Below are 13,023 nucleotides of genomic sequence, written 5' to 3' on the forward strand. Positions count from 1 at the left end.
TGAAACTCTGCTTCACTCAATTCTCTCAATTTTTTTCTTTATACTTCTATTTCTTCTTTTATATTTTTAGGATATAAATCTCATTTAATGTTTTGTGGCATCCATGTAATTTCCATGCCTGGAAAAACAAGTTAGCTCTTATTTTATTTTGGGCACTTGGACATCTTATGTAATAATACCTACCACAAAAAAGAAAGAAAACTCAATAAATAATATAGGGAAAAGGTAATTAAATCACTCATTCAATTAAGAGTAGCAATCAGTGCTAGAAAGATGGTTTAGTGGTTAAGTGTGCTTATTGCTCTTGTAGAGGACCTAGGTTCAGTTCCCAGCACCCACATGCTGGCTTAATTTCAGTTCCAAGGGATCCAGTGGTCCCTTCCGGCCTCCAAGGACAACAGCTATGCACATGGTTTATAGGTGTGCATTTAAGCAAACACTAATACACATAAAAGAAAAGAAAAAGAAAACTACACTTCAAGCTAGACTTCAGTGTAGCTGAATTTTCTTTTACTCCAGCACCATGCTGGAACAGTAAAATGTTGTTTGCTTAACTCTTTTTATTCTTTTGGCTTTTTTTGGGGGGGGGGGTAGTTCCCAAATAAATCACACACTGAGGCTTACTCTTACTTATAAACACCTGGCCTTAGTTTGGCTTATTTCTAGCCAGCTTTTCTTATCTTAAATTATCCTGTCTATCTTTTGCCTCTGGGTTTTCATCTTTCTCTACTTCTGTATCTCTTTTACTCTTTGTGGTTGGCTGGGTGGCTGGCCCCTAGCGTCCTCCTCTCCTCCTTTTCTTGCTCCTTCCCTCTTCCCAGATTTCTCCTCCTATTTGTTCTCCTTCTATTTATGCCTGCCAGCCCTGCCTGTCCTTTCTCTAAACTCGCTATTGGCCGTTCAGCTCGTTATTAGACCATCATGTGTTCTAGACAGGCAAAGAATCACAGCTTCACACAGACAAACGAGTGCAGTCTAAACAGAAGTAACACACTTTAAAATGTTATTCCACAGCACCTCAGTTGGCACCTCACTCTGTGATGGACAAGGAGTGGACACAAATAACTGGTGACTGCCCTCCAAGGTACCTGACCACAGCTACCGGAAAAGAGACGGTGAGGATGAGACTCCAGTATCCAAAGACAAAGTGGGGAAGGGCTCACAAAAGACCCTGTCTTGAAAAGAGAAAAAGAAAAAGATGAAATTCGGGTGTTCAGAAATCAAACTACTAACCTCTTGTCTACTTATCATCTACACATTTTTTAATTCCAGGTTGTGTCAAATACCAAGCTTAGAAATGTCTTTAACAGGAGAAAGGTGATTTTGGTACGAAGAAAATGTACTCCAACGTTCTCCTCCACATTAGCAAGTATTAATCCTCCTGAACAAATTAAAGTGGACACCCAACATCCATCAGTATTCACATTATGTAAAAACTTAAGAACAGGAACATAAAACAGACTATAAAGCCTTTATCTTCTCTTCAACAACTTAATTGGAGAGACCAAAAATACATATGACAAAATCTAGTAAAAAAAAAAATCCCACTTATAATCCTAGTGCTTAAGAAGTTGAGGCACAGAAATGTCACTGAGTTTAAGGTTAGCCTCAGCTGTGTGATCTCCTAGCCAGTCTGAGCTACAGAAAGAGAGCCTGCCTCAGAAGCCAACAAACACACAATAACTACAAAGGCTGGAGAGATGGCTTAATGGTTAAGAGCACTGGTTGCTCTTCTAGAGGACCCGGGTTTGATTCCCACTACCCACACTGTAGCTCACAACAGTCTGTAACTGCAGTCCCAGGGATCTGATGCCCTCTACCGGCCTCTATGGACATCACAGTGGTGCACAGACAAACTTTCAGGCAAAATTCCCACACATATAAAATAAGTTTACTTTTGTGTCTTAAGAAAAGAGACGAGCAAAGTATTTAGGTGACCTTCCCAAAGCATGCTGGGTATGCACGCTGGCAGTCACAGTGGCTCTGGCTGCAACTCCAGCATTTCAGTGAGACAGGTGGAAAACTGTGAGTTCAAGCCAGCCTGGGCTACAAAGCTAGACTCCATCTCAACTCAGACTAACCCCTCCACAAAATAGTCACTAATATGAATCTGTTACTTTCTTTTATACCTACTCAATCTGTATCTAAACTTTTTCTTCAGTTCAACGTGTCCCCACTGAATACCACTACCATATCAGCAACTGTCACTGCCGTTCCTACAAAAGACTGTTTCAGGTAAAACTGGGATGTTTCTATGAAAATGTACAAGTGAGGGAAAGTAACACATGGTTCTAAAGTAACTGAAAAGCTACAAACTCATTTCTTGACAAATATCAGGTCTTCGCGTGGGAGGCATGGAACTTGAGATCTGATCTAAGGTAGAAAGGTTTCTACCACTAAGCCATACCCCAAGTCCCAGATTTGATATTTAAGTACTACATTTCTGAGACACAACTCTAGTTACTGCAGCCCCAAACTATCCATCTTCTTAAAAATGAGTAGGCTAGTCGAGTGTGGTGGTACATGCCTTAATCTAGTACACAGGAGGCAGAGGAAGGTGGATTCCTTCAGGTTCAAGGCCAGCCTGGTCTACACAACATGTTCCAGGGCAGCCAGAGACACATAGTGTGACTATCAAACAACCAGAAACAAAGCAAAAAGCAAACAACGACGACAAAACCCAGCAAGCATACGACTGTAAGCTATCGTCAGATGCTCAAATGGATGAAGCACAGCTAAAGAAAAGCAGCCGCTGGCTCCCCTGCTGACCAGCTCTAAGTACTTTGCTCTTCCTAACAAGCAGCACTCAACATCCTAGAAAACAGCACGAACAAGGAACTGATAAAAACAACAACTTCCAAGGAGACCAAAAGTATAAACCATGAAGGGAGTCCCTCAATTTCATGTGCCAGGCATCATAAACATTAAACTCTTATTCCACAGCATAGCTTTAGGGATGGAGATGGAGTTGGTAGTCTTGCCATGCATGTGTAAAGGCCTTGGGCTTACTCCCCACCACCATGTAAATCCACAGCAACAGTACACACCTGCAATTCCAACACTTAAGAGTCAGAGGCAGGATGACCAAAATCATCCTTAGTTATGTAAGGGTTTGGTGCCAGCCTACTCTACATGAAACATGTCTCAAAAAAAAAAAAAAAGTATAAAGTAATTCCTAATGGAGAGGGACTGCAGAGATGCAGTTAGGAGCACTGTCTGTTCTTTCAGAGGACCTCAGTCCTGTGCCCAGTAACCACATGGTAGCTTACAACCATCTTAATCCCAGTTCCAAAGAATTCAACCCCCTCTTCCTGCCCCCTGGCTTAGGAGCACGACAGCATGTGATACACAGACATACATGCAGATAAAACGCCTATATACATAAGATATAAATAAATAAAATCTCAAGAAATAATTTAAGTCAACAGAAGAGCTGAGTTTAAAAGAAAAACATGATGAGACATGCTAATTTGAAAGCAGATTAAAGATTCTAGAGCCAGGCTTAGATCTCTAATCCAGCACTCAGAAGGCTGAGGAAGGCCTGCACTGAGTGCAGAGCCATCAAGGGCTACATTATAAAACACTGTCTCAAAATATATATATATGGCTAAGCAAGCAAGATGCTCAATTCCACTAGTCATCAAAGAAATGCTCAAAAAGGCACAATGGGACAGCCAAGTTATTTTTACATGACAGTGTAAGGATTGATGAGGATGAGCAAGAACCAAATAAAACACTACTACATTGTAGGCCCAAGAGAGATGGGAAAGTAGCCAAAGACCTGTGACATGGATCTCATTCTGTAACAGCTTCATTTATAGTAGCCAGAAACACAGAATAATTAACAAGTGAGCAGATAAATGAACTGCAGCAAAACCACATACAGTCACACAGTGTCCAGCCCTAAAAAGGAACAATCTAAAACTTTTGCTGAGCAAATGAAGCCAGACTAAAGTATATAACAGAAAAAAAAAACAGTATTGGGAAAGAACGGGATCAGCTGTTGACTGGGGCAGAGGCGTGACTAGAAGCTATCTACATGTGGTGTTAGTTTCACGGGCGTACCATCTACAGAAATGCAGACATCATTTAAAATGGGTGCACTTTTAAATCATGCACACCACATGTAAATAAAGTAGTCTGGGGTTTTGAGTTGTACTTTAGCATATGAGAATGATTACAGAAAGAGAAAGGGAAGACTATACTACCACAGGCAATGCTGCTGGGCACCCTGCATACTTTCATGAGTCCAGTACTGCAAAGGTGGAGACAGGAGGATCATCATGACTTTGAGGCTGGCCTGGGCAACCAAGTGAGATTCTATCTCAACACACACACACACACACTTTAAAATAAGATGAGGGGGAAATGTTTAAGTTTTAGCACAGCTAAACCTAAGAGTATGCCTGAAGGAAAGCATGTGGTAAAGGAGAAAGTGCATGTGTTCTGTTGCCCTCTGGAAATGGAAGGAAGGCACAGAACAGCTGTGAACATTAGATGGGGCAGTTAATCTTAACACCGCATAGGTGCCAGCAAGTCACAGCAACACAACCCATGGGCATATGTACTAAAGTAAAACAAAGACAAGACAGTAAGAGTTACATGGAGGGTGATGAAGGGTTCTAGAGGTGCGCACTCTGAAGGGAGGAAAGGAAGTGGACAGCAAGGAGGGAGTGTAGTGCAGGTGAGGACTGGTGATGTGCAGGAGCACGGGGGCGGAGAGCAGCAACCGTAAGGAGATGGTAAAATTAGTGTGCCTGTGGCATCAAGCCCATATATGGGAGGAAAAAAATCAGTGTCTTTCCAACTGGGAGAGAGCTCTTCCTGTTTAAAATGTGAATATCCATATCCACCAGTTTCACTCTCTTGGATGCTATCCATAGCCCTCTCTAAAGCAAAAATAATGATTAACTGTAATAATAGCTACACAACATATGGACCTGCTGTGCATCTGTCACCATGTGCTTCACAAATTTTGAAAGCCTTTACATTTTTCAGAAACTCAACTCAGTTCATTTGGAAATCAAGATGAAAAAACTTTCCCCAGAAAACTAAGCAGACATGGTGGCACATGCCTGCAATCAAAGCACTGAGGGCCAGAAACTCCTTTTCTTACATAAACTCAAGGACAGTCTAGGCTACAGGTTACTCTGTTTACAAATAAATAAAAACTAAAAACTAAATAAGACAATGATCTCATGACATTACATGTAGACTGAAATTTCTGTCCTGCCTGGTCTCACAGCCATTCAGTTCCAAAGAAACACACAGAGGCTTACCTTAATTATAAACTGTTTGGCCGACTGGCTCAGGCTTATTATTATTAAATAGCACTTGCAACTTAAATTAGTCCATAATTCTTATCTATGTTTAGCCACATGGATTGGTACCTTTGCTCAGTGAGGCGTTCTCATCTTGCTTCCTCTGCATCTGGCCAGTGACTGATTCTCTTTTCCTTTTACCAGAATTCTCCTAGTCTGGTTGCCCCACCTATACTTCCTGCCTGGTTACTAGCCAATCAGCATTTTATTAAACTAATATGAGTGACAAATCTTTACAGTGTACAAGAACATTTTCCCGTATCAATTACAACTATACTTCAGAGACACAAGGGGGTTTATGGTTTTGGAGTGGAGTTTTTGTCTTTGTTTTGTTTTTGATTTTTGGGTTTTTTGGGGTGTGTGTGCGCAAGCAAGCATAAGTGTGAAGATTAGAGACAGTACTGCTATGCATCCCACACTGGCTTTAAACTCATCATGTAGCCCAAGCTGACCTGGATTTCTCAGAGAGCCATGTGCCTCAATGACCCAAGAGCTAGAATTAAAGATGTGGGTAAAATAAAGTAAAATTTTCTTCAATTCTGAAGTATTTTTGTATTAATATATTTAAATAACTATTTCTCCACCATGAATATGTTCAAACGTATAACTGATGAAAGAATACAGATCTTCTTAAGATACTCAATAGATTTTCATTAGAATTCTGCATATATAATAGTGATTCTCTTCTACATTTTATATAGAAAGTGTTCTTTTTAAAGTCTTGTTTCTTAGAAAGGACAGCAACAATACCTAGCTAAAAACTTGAGCCATTTCATTCTCCGCATAAGAGAAATGTGTGATGAGAAAATGAGACACACAATGAGAAATTTATCTTTAATGCTGACCTTTAGACAAAGTCGTAGCAGCAAGCTGCTGCAGGAAGCAGAGGTGGAAGGTGGTCTCTGTGCTCGCTCATTTTTGTCACCGTGACACAAGCTAAAGTCATCGGAGAGGAAGAGACCTCCATTAAGAAATGCTTCCAGAAATGTGGGGCATTTTCTTATCAGTGATTGATGGCGCTCTATCTCTACCATGAAAACAAACAGAGGGAAGAAAGAATGGAATAGAGCATGTTAGTGGGCAAGGAGCATGTGAACCAGAAAGATGCCAGCTCACCATGCTGGGCCAGTGAGAGGACTCAGTGGATAAAAGCATTTGCTATCAACCCTGACCAGGACCCACACGGTAGAAGAAAACCACTCCTGCCGGGTATCATCTACCTCAGGATGTGCACTTATGTGTACACACACACAGGAAGAAAGAATGTATGAGAAAAACACTAACAGGAAATAAAACCAACAATTTACAACAAAAAGGCAAGAACCCAAAACCTACACTTATTTGTTCAATTTCTGAGAGTCTTATACATAAGTCCAGGCTGACTTCAAACTCTCCATACAGCCAAGCAAGACCTTAAATCCTAATCCTCCTGATGCCATAATGCTCCCAAGTACCTAGATTAAAGATATGTGCCCCTGCCCTCAACCCCAAAGTTATGCTTAATAATCATAATCAATAATTAATAATAAACTAGTAATAATTCAAAAACATCACCTTCACCCAGCAATTCTTAAAGCTAAGACTGCTTTCCCTGGCAAGCTTGCAGAATAATGTCAAAGCAGAAGTCAGAGTGGAAAACATACTCCGGGCTTTCTATCAGTGGCTCTCACGCCTGGACCCCACCCTGCTTTTCCAAGGCATGCACTGTGAGATGACATAATTTTCAAGGGAAAAAAAGTTGGGCAGATCAAAGATTGAATCTGTTTGACCTCCCAAGAGCAGTCAGTGATACCCACCATATTTCCAACACCTCCCCCAAAATGTGATTTTAATTTTCAATCAAAAATATATTCAAGCCTGGTATTATGGTGCATAGCTATAATCCCACCATCTGGGAGGTAGAAGCAGGAGGATTAGGAGTTCAAAGCCAGCCTTTAAAATATAGAGAATTCAAAGCCAGCCTGGGCTAAATGAGACACTATGCAAAATAATGCTTCCTGCCCCAGTGGCAAACACACACACACACACACACACACACACACACACACCTACCATAATCTTAAAGGAAGCTATTTTTTTCCCCATTTTAGGCCATTGTTACCTTAAAAGTAGTAGATCCACCTACTGGGTACACTAGGAAATAAGAAATTGTCTTCTTGAACCCTGTTAATTTTGTTTCTGACATCCACTCCACCCCCTTCTCCTCTCCACCATCATTTTTAACTTGCCAAGAGTTTACCCCTTTAAGTGTTCACAGCTGGATTGAGATAATCACTTGCTATATATAATACAAAGTCTAGCATTCCTCAACAGAATTCGAGAGCAATTAGGAAACTTCAAATCAACTTTATACACCATTTATTTCACAGATGAAGAAACCAAGCACAGAGTGACTACGTCATCTGCCTAAACTATAGGGCAGGAAACAAGGTCCTAAGTTTCTTCAGTACTGAGCTAATGTTTTAAGACAAAATCAGTATGAGGACTTATTAAGAATTAAAACTGACCGGTGGGAAAACTGAAAAACTAGCATTATCACACAGCTCTGGCTCAGCATCTGAAATATCCCAATACAAATATGTGCATGTGTTTGCTGTGTGCACAGAAAGAGGGAGTAGGAAGAGAAGACAGAAAAGAGTAAGACCTTGGATTCACCTTCTTATTTAGCGTCTCCAGGATCGCGAATTATAAGCTCACTGTCCTTTATTTATGGCTAAAAACCAAATATGAGTGAGTACATCCCATGTTCCTCTTTTTGGGTCTGGCTTACCTCACTCAGGATAGTGTTTTCTATTTCCATCCATTTGTATGCAAACTTCAAGAAGTCCTTGTTTTTTACCACAGCATAGTACTCTAATATGTATATACTCCATACTTTCTTCATCCATTCTTCCATTGAAGGGCATCTAGGTTGTTTCCAGGTTCTGGCTATTACAAACAATGCTGCTATGAACATAGTTGCGCATATTCTTTTGTTGTATGATAGGGCCTCTCTTGGGTATATTCCCAAGAGTGGTATTGCTGGGTCCAGGGGTAGGCATCCCCCTGAATATTAACCTTCATCAGGCGATGAAAGGAGACAGAGACAGAGACCCAAATTGGAGCACCGGACAGAAATCTCAAGGTCCAAATCAGGAGCAGAAGGAGAGGGAGCACGAGCAAGGAACTCAGGACCGCAAGGGGTGCACCCACACACTGAGACAATGGGGATGTTCTATCAGGAACTCACCAAGGCCAGCTGGCCTGGGTCTGAAAAAGCATGGGATAAAACCGGACTTGCTGAACATAGCGGACAATGAGGACTACTGAGAACTCAAGAACAATGGCAATGGGTTTTTGATCCTACTGCACATACTGGCTTTGGGGGAGCCTAGGCAGTTTGAATGCTCAACTTACTAGACCTGGATGGAGGTGGACTTCCCACAGGTCAGGGAACCCTGATTACTCTTCAAGCTGATGAGGGAGGGGGACTTAATGGGGGAGGGGGAGGGAAATGGGAGGCGGTGGCGGGGAGGAGGCAGAAATCCTTAATAAATAAATAAATTAAAAAAAAAGAAAAAAAGAAAAGAGTAAGACCAACTGGGACTATTCAGACTGCTTCAGACAACGAAGAGTCTGGTGGCCAAAGAACCAGAGTCTCCATAGTTGCTGGATTTTACACTGAGCACTGCTTGTATAGGACCATACTTTTTTTCCTTAAAAAGAAAATAAAAACTTGCTAGTCGTGCTGTTGTACTCAGAGGCAGGGGTGAATGGATTCTGTAGCCTGGTTTACAAAGGGATACTCTATTTCAAAAAAATCAAGTGCATGCACGCGTTTATGTGTGTGTGTGTTAAAACTAGGAAAATTCGGTTTAAAATCAGAAATTGCTTAAGTTTACATTCTCTTCCCCCTTCCTCCCCTCCTCTTGATCACACACACACAAACGCTCCCTCTCACTGCTGATTATAGCCAGCACTGACACCAAAATGGCCTAACTGGTCTTCACATTAAATGTGATCTTCCCAGCTGAGTGAGACAGAAAACTGTAAACTGTTTTAGTTCAAGGCTAGCCTGAGACATGGAGTGAGACGGTCTCAAAAACAACATAATTTTTAAAAGTGACTTTCCTTTTTTGACTACCACAACCTCAGCAAGGTGTGGTCCATGCCGGTAATCCACATCTACAGGGCAGGAAGCAGAGGCAGGTGGAACTCACTGTGAGTTCAAGGACAGCCTGACCTTAAAAAAAAAATAGCATAACCTTTATTAGAATTATTCTAACAAGTTAAAGAAAGGTTTGAATTATAAAATACATTTTGTAATCTTCATTTTTTTAAATGTACACCAATTATTCAAGTGTTTTGTTTTGGGACAGGGTCTCATGCAGCTGATGATGATCTTGAATTCCCATGGCCTGTTTGTTAAACTGGCTTTACTCATGTTTAAAAGAGTATTTTGGGCAGGCCACATAGCCCTAACCGAATCTCCTCTGTAAGTGTAAATATTATTATGTTATCCATCCCTTGAAGGCTGGTGAAGACAATGATGAACAAGCTCACTTCTAGGAGTAAACTATGGGCTTTAGAATTAGTAGGCACAACAGTAAGATAGTATTACACTTACTGTCTTTGTAGAGCAGTCCAACCTGTGGGTCAAGACCCTTTTGGGGGTTGAAGAACCCTTTTGCAAGGGTCACCTAAGACCACCACACAGATATTTACACTATGATTTGTAACAGTAGCACACTTGCAGTTATGAAGTAGCAATGAAATAATCTTATGGTTGGGATCACCACAACATGAGGAACTGTATTAAAAGGTCACAGCATTAGGAAGGTTGAGAACCACTGTCTTAGTCTGTTTTCTGATTCCATAACAAAAACCTGAAACTGAGTAATGACGAGAAAGCTAATTTGGGTCAGACTGGGAAGTCCAAGATCAGGTGCCCGCCCACGAGTGGTGAAGGCAGAGAGCTACATCAGCACCTATGGTGAAGGACAGAGGAGGATGTCCGGGGGAGGGGGGACGGCAGCCTCACTTGGCAACCAAGGAGAATGAATCTGATTCCATAAGAAAGCTATTCATCACTTCTAAGAGTGTCTTAAAGGTCCCACCATCTCTCTTATATTCACGTCCATATTTCAACATGCACTGGAGGCAACGAACTATACTCACAGCACAGCACAGCACAGGTCCACAGACTCTAGCAGTGGCATGTCTTCAAGGTTACTTACTTTTCATAATTTAAAGGGAGATGTCTTAAGCGAGAAAATTATGTTTTCTTCCAATCCCCTTGTAACACATGGAAAAGTGGTACCCATCCTTCTTATTTGTCTACTATTCACACAAAGATCACCTATCACCAATCTAATGCTCACTTTGCCGCTCCATTCTCTAGAGCATTCTTGATCCTCTACACTGGAGTTTGTTTACCCCATGCCCAGAGACTGGCCTGGAATGGTCAAAATGCTGGCCTCAGCCTTCAGATGTCAGGATTACAAGAGCGTAACAGCCCTGGCTCTTTATGCACATTTTAAACTATTGTTTTCATGTAGGTATTTTTCTCTCCTATCACCAGCTTAAAACTTGCAGTCAAAACCATACATCAAAAGGCCTAGAGCAATGATTCAAACCCTTTCTTTAAAGACAGAGTTATTTTTAATTATGTGTGTGCGTGAGAGAGAGAGAGAGAGAGAGAGAGAGAGAGAGAGAGAGAGAGAGAGAGAGAGAGCGCCATGTGTGCAGGTGTGGAAAGGCCAGAAAAGGGTATTGGATCACCTGGAGTTGAAGTTACTGGCAGCTGGAAGCTACCTGACTTGGGTGTTAGAAATCATACTTAGCTCCTCTGGAAGAACACAAACCACTTTTAATGCTGGGCCCCAAGTTCCAAACCTTTCAAGATCAATCAGAATCATCCTAAGGTTCCTGAGTCTGTAGGTCTTCTATAAAGCCAAGGACCTGCATTTTATTTTGGTGCTGGGGATCAAACCCAAGGCCTTGCCCATGTTAATTTAATAAGTGCTTTCCCATTTCACCACAATCTTAGCCCATTTCCCCCTACCTTCTTGCTTTTTATTTTTCCTTTAACTTTTATTTATTTAATCTAGTGGAAGAGAGCACACATGTGGACGGTCAAGGAGAACTCTTCTCCCTCCCTCTGAGAGCGTGGACTGCCTAGGGCCTTAAGGTGTGCTAAGGAGAACCACCTAGGTTGGTTCCCCTTGCACACGTCTATCAAGAAACCTGGAGGACTGATACAAACGATAACCTTAGAAAGGGCCTTTGGAAGGCACTGAAGCGTTCTGACAACTGAGAAAATGAGAGGTTCAAACAGAGAGAGATTCAAAAAGGAATGCTAGTGCATAAATTTTATCTATTTTGATTTGTCTGACCAATGTGACCTAGCCCCAGATGGAGATGGACGAGCCAAGCTGATCAGAACTGTGGAATAGTATTTGACTGGCCATAAAGACACCCATATGGCTAACCAGGCCAGCAGAGCACATCCTGGGGATAAGCAGGACACCGTGGGGTTTACAAGGCAGAGAGGAGCCCCATCCAGGATTCAGATGTGGTGGAGATTCTTCCTAAAGGCAGGGAGCAGGTGACAGTGACCCCTCCTCTACTTGGTGACCACTAGAGGGACCCTGTCCAGGTCCACATGACAGTTGTCATGTCTGGGAATGCTGATGTGGCCGAACCCGTAGTTCCTGGAGTTCTGAGGAGCTTTGGATATTGGATTAGGATAATCTAGGCAGCTCCCTCAGAGTCTCCCTGAATGCAGCTTCAGTCTACTCTTGACGAGTCCAGAGTGTCTGCTGACAGCTCCATGAGCTTTTCCCAGATGTAGAGCATCCAGTCCCTGCATTGCCTCTCCAATGCAGCCTACTGCAAAAATGGGTAGCTAATGCACGGCAAAGGAGTAATTAGTAGAACAGAGGGCCAAGAAGGTCTGAGTGTGCTTTTAGATCACGGCCTGTCCGTAATTGGACAGAGACACTGTGGAAACAGGGCCAGAAAATCAGATGCAATCACAGCAGCGAGGTCACACTTGAGCTTCCTTCCTTCCCCAAGACCGCACCTCCCATCCCCACAACTGACAGCAAGACACTCTCTGCCTCTGTGGAGGTGTGGCCGAAAGCTTGGAGAACAGCAACAGGAGCACTGTACCAGTACCAGTGGGCCCTGACTGGCTTCACTGCAGGAAAGCAGGGCAGGGAGCAATCCAGGTAGCTCGTGGCCAGGGGAGGACCTCCTCCTCACAGTGCTGCTGCTCCCCGCAGCTCAGGGATCAGCACAACAGCGGCTTCCGCAGGTGCCATCTCTGCTCTTCACAGTGGGAGGACGAAATGCAGGGCATGGAGTGCTCCTTCAGGCACAGCAAGCTACAGGCTATGCTGGGTCCCTGAACAGATGCTCATTCATAAACAGGCGAGGGTCTGCCCCGCCTGGACTGCCGTGAAGGGTACCCTAGCAACACAGCAGCTCCATACTGATAGAACAAAAATATAGGCTTGTGAACCCAAGAAACCTTAACACGGAAATCTCAACTCTTAAGTTGGATGTGGGATACAGATTTGTAATGCCAGTGCTTAGGAGTAAGAGTGCCAAGAGTCCAAGGTGGCCAGGGATACGGGTACATACTTTCAAACACTACACGTTGGAGTCAGAGACAGACAGGTTGATTTCTGTGACTTCTAGGGCAACCTGGTCTACATAC

General features: G+C 42.6%; 1 protein-coding gene across 9 annotated transcripts in view; it reads right to left on the bottom strand.

The window, feature by feature from the left end:
• Osbpl8 (oxysterol binding protein like 8) overlaps positions 1-13,023 on the bottom strand; it is a 138,633-nt gene that overhangs the window by 105,196 nt on the left and 20,414 nt on the right. For 3 of the 9 annotated variants that reach the window (XM_013350353.2, XM_013350352.2, XM_005358075.3), the window contains exon 2: positions 995-1,175. The exons of 5 other annotated variants lie outside the window; for them this stretch is intronic. The gene's annotated coding sequence lies outside the window, so the exon portion shown is untranslated. Of the gene's footprint in view, positions 1-994; positions 1,176-6,166; positions 6,285-13,023 lie in introns of those variants that run through there. One more of the 9 variants, XM_026784478.1, reaches the window with a different exon arrangement.

Source organism: Microtus ochrogaster, chromosome 24, assembly GCF_000317375.1.
Source record: "Microtus ochrogaster isolate Prairie Vole_2 chromosome 24, MicOch1.0, whole genome shotgun sequence".
Classification (NCBI taxonomy): Eukaryota; Metazoa; Chordata; class Mammalia; order Rodentia; family Cricetidae; genus Microtus; species Microtus ochrogaster.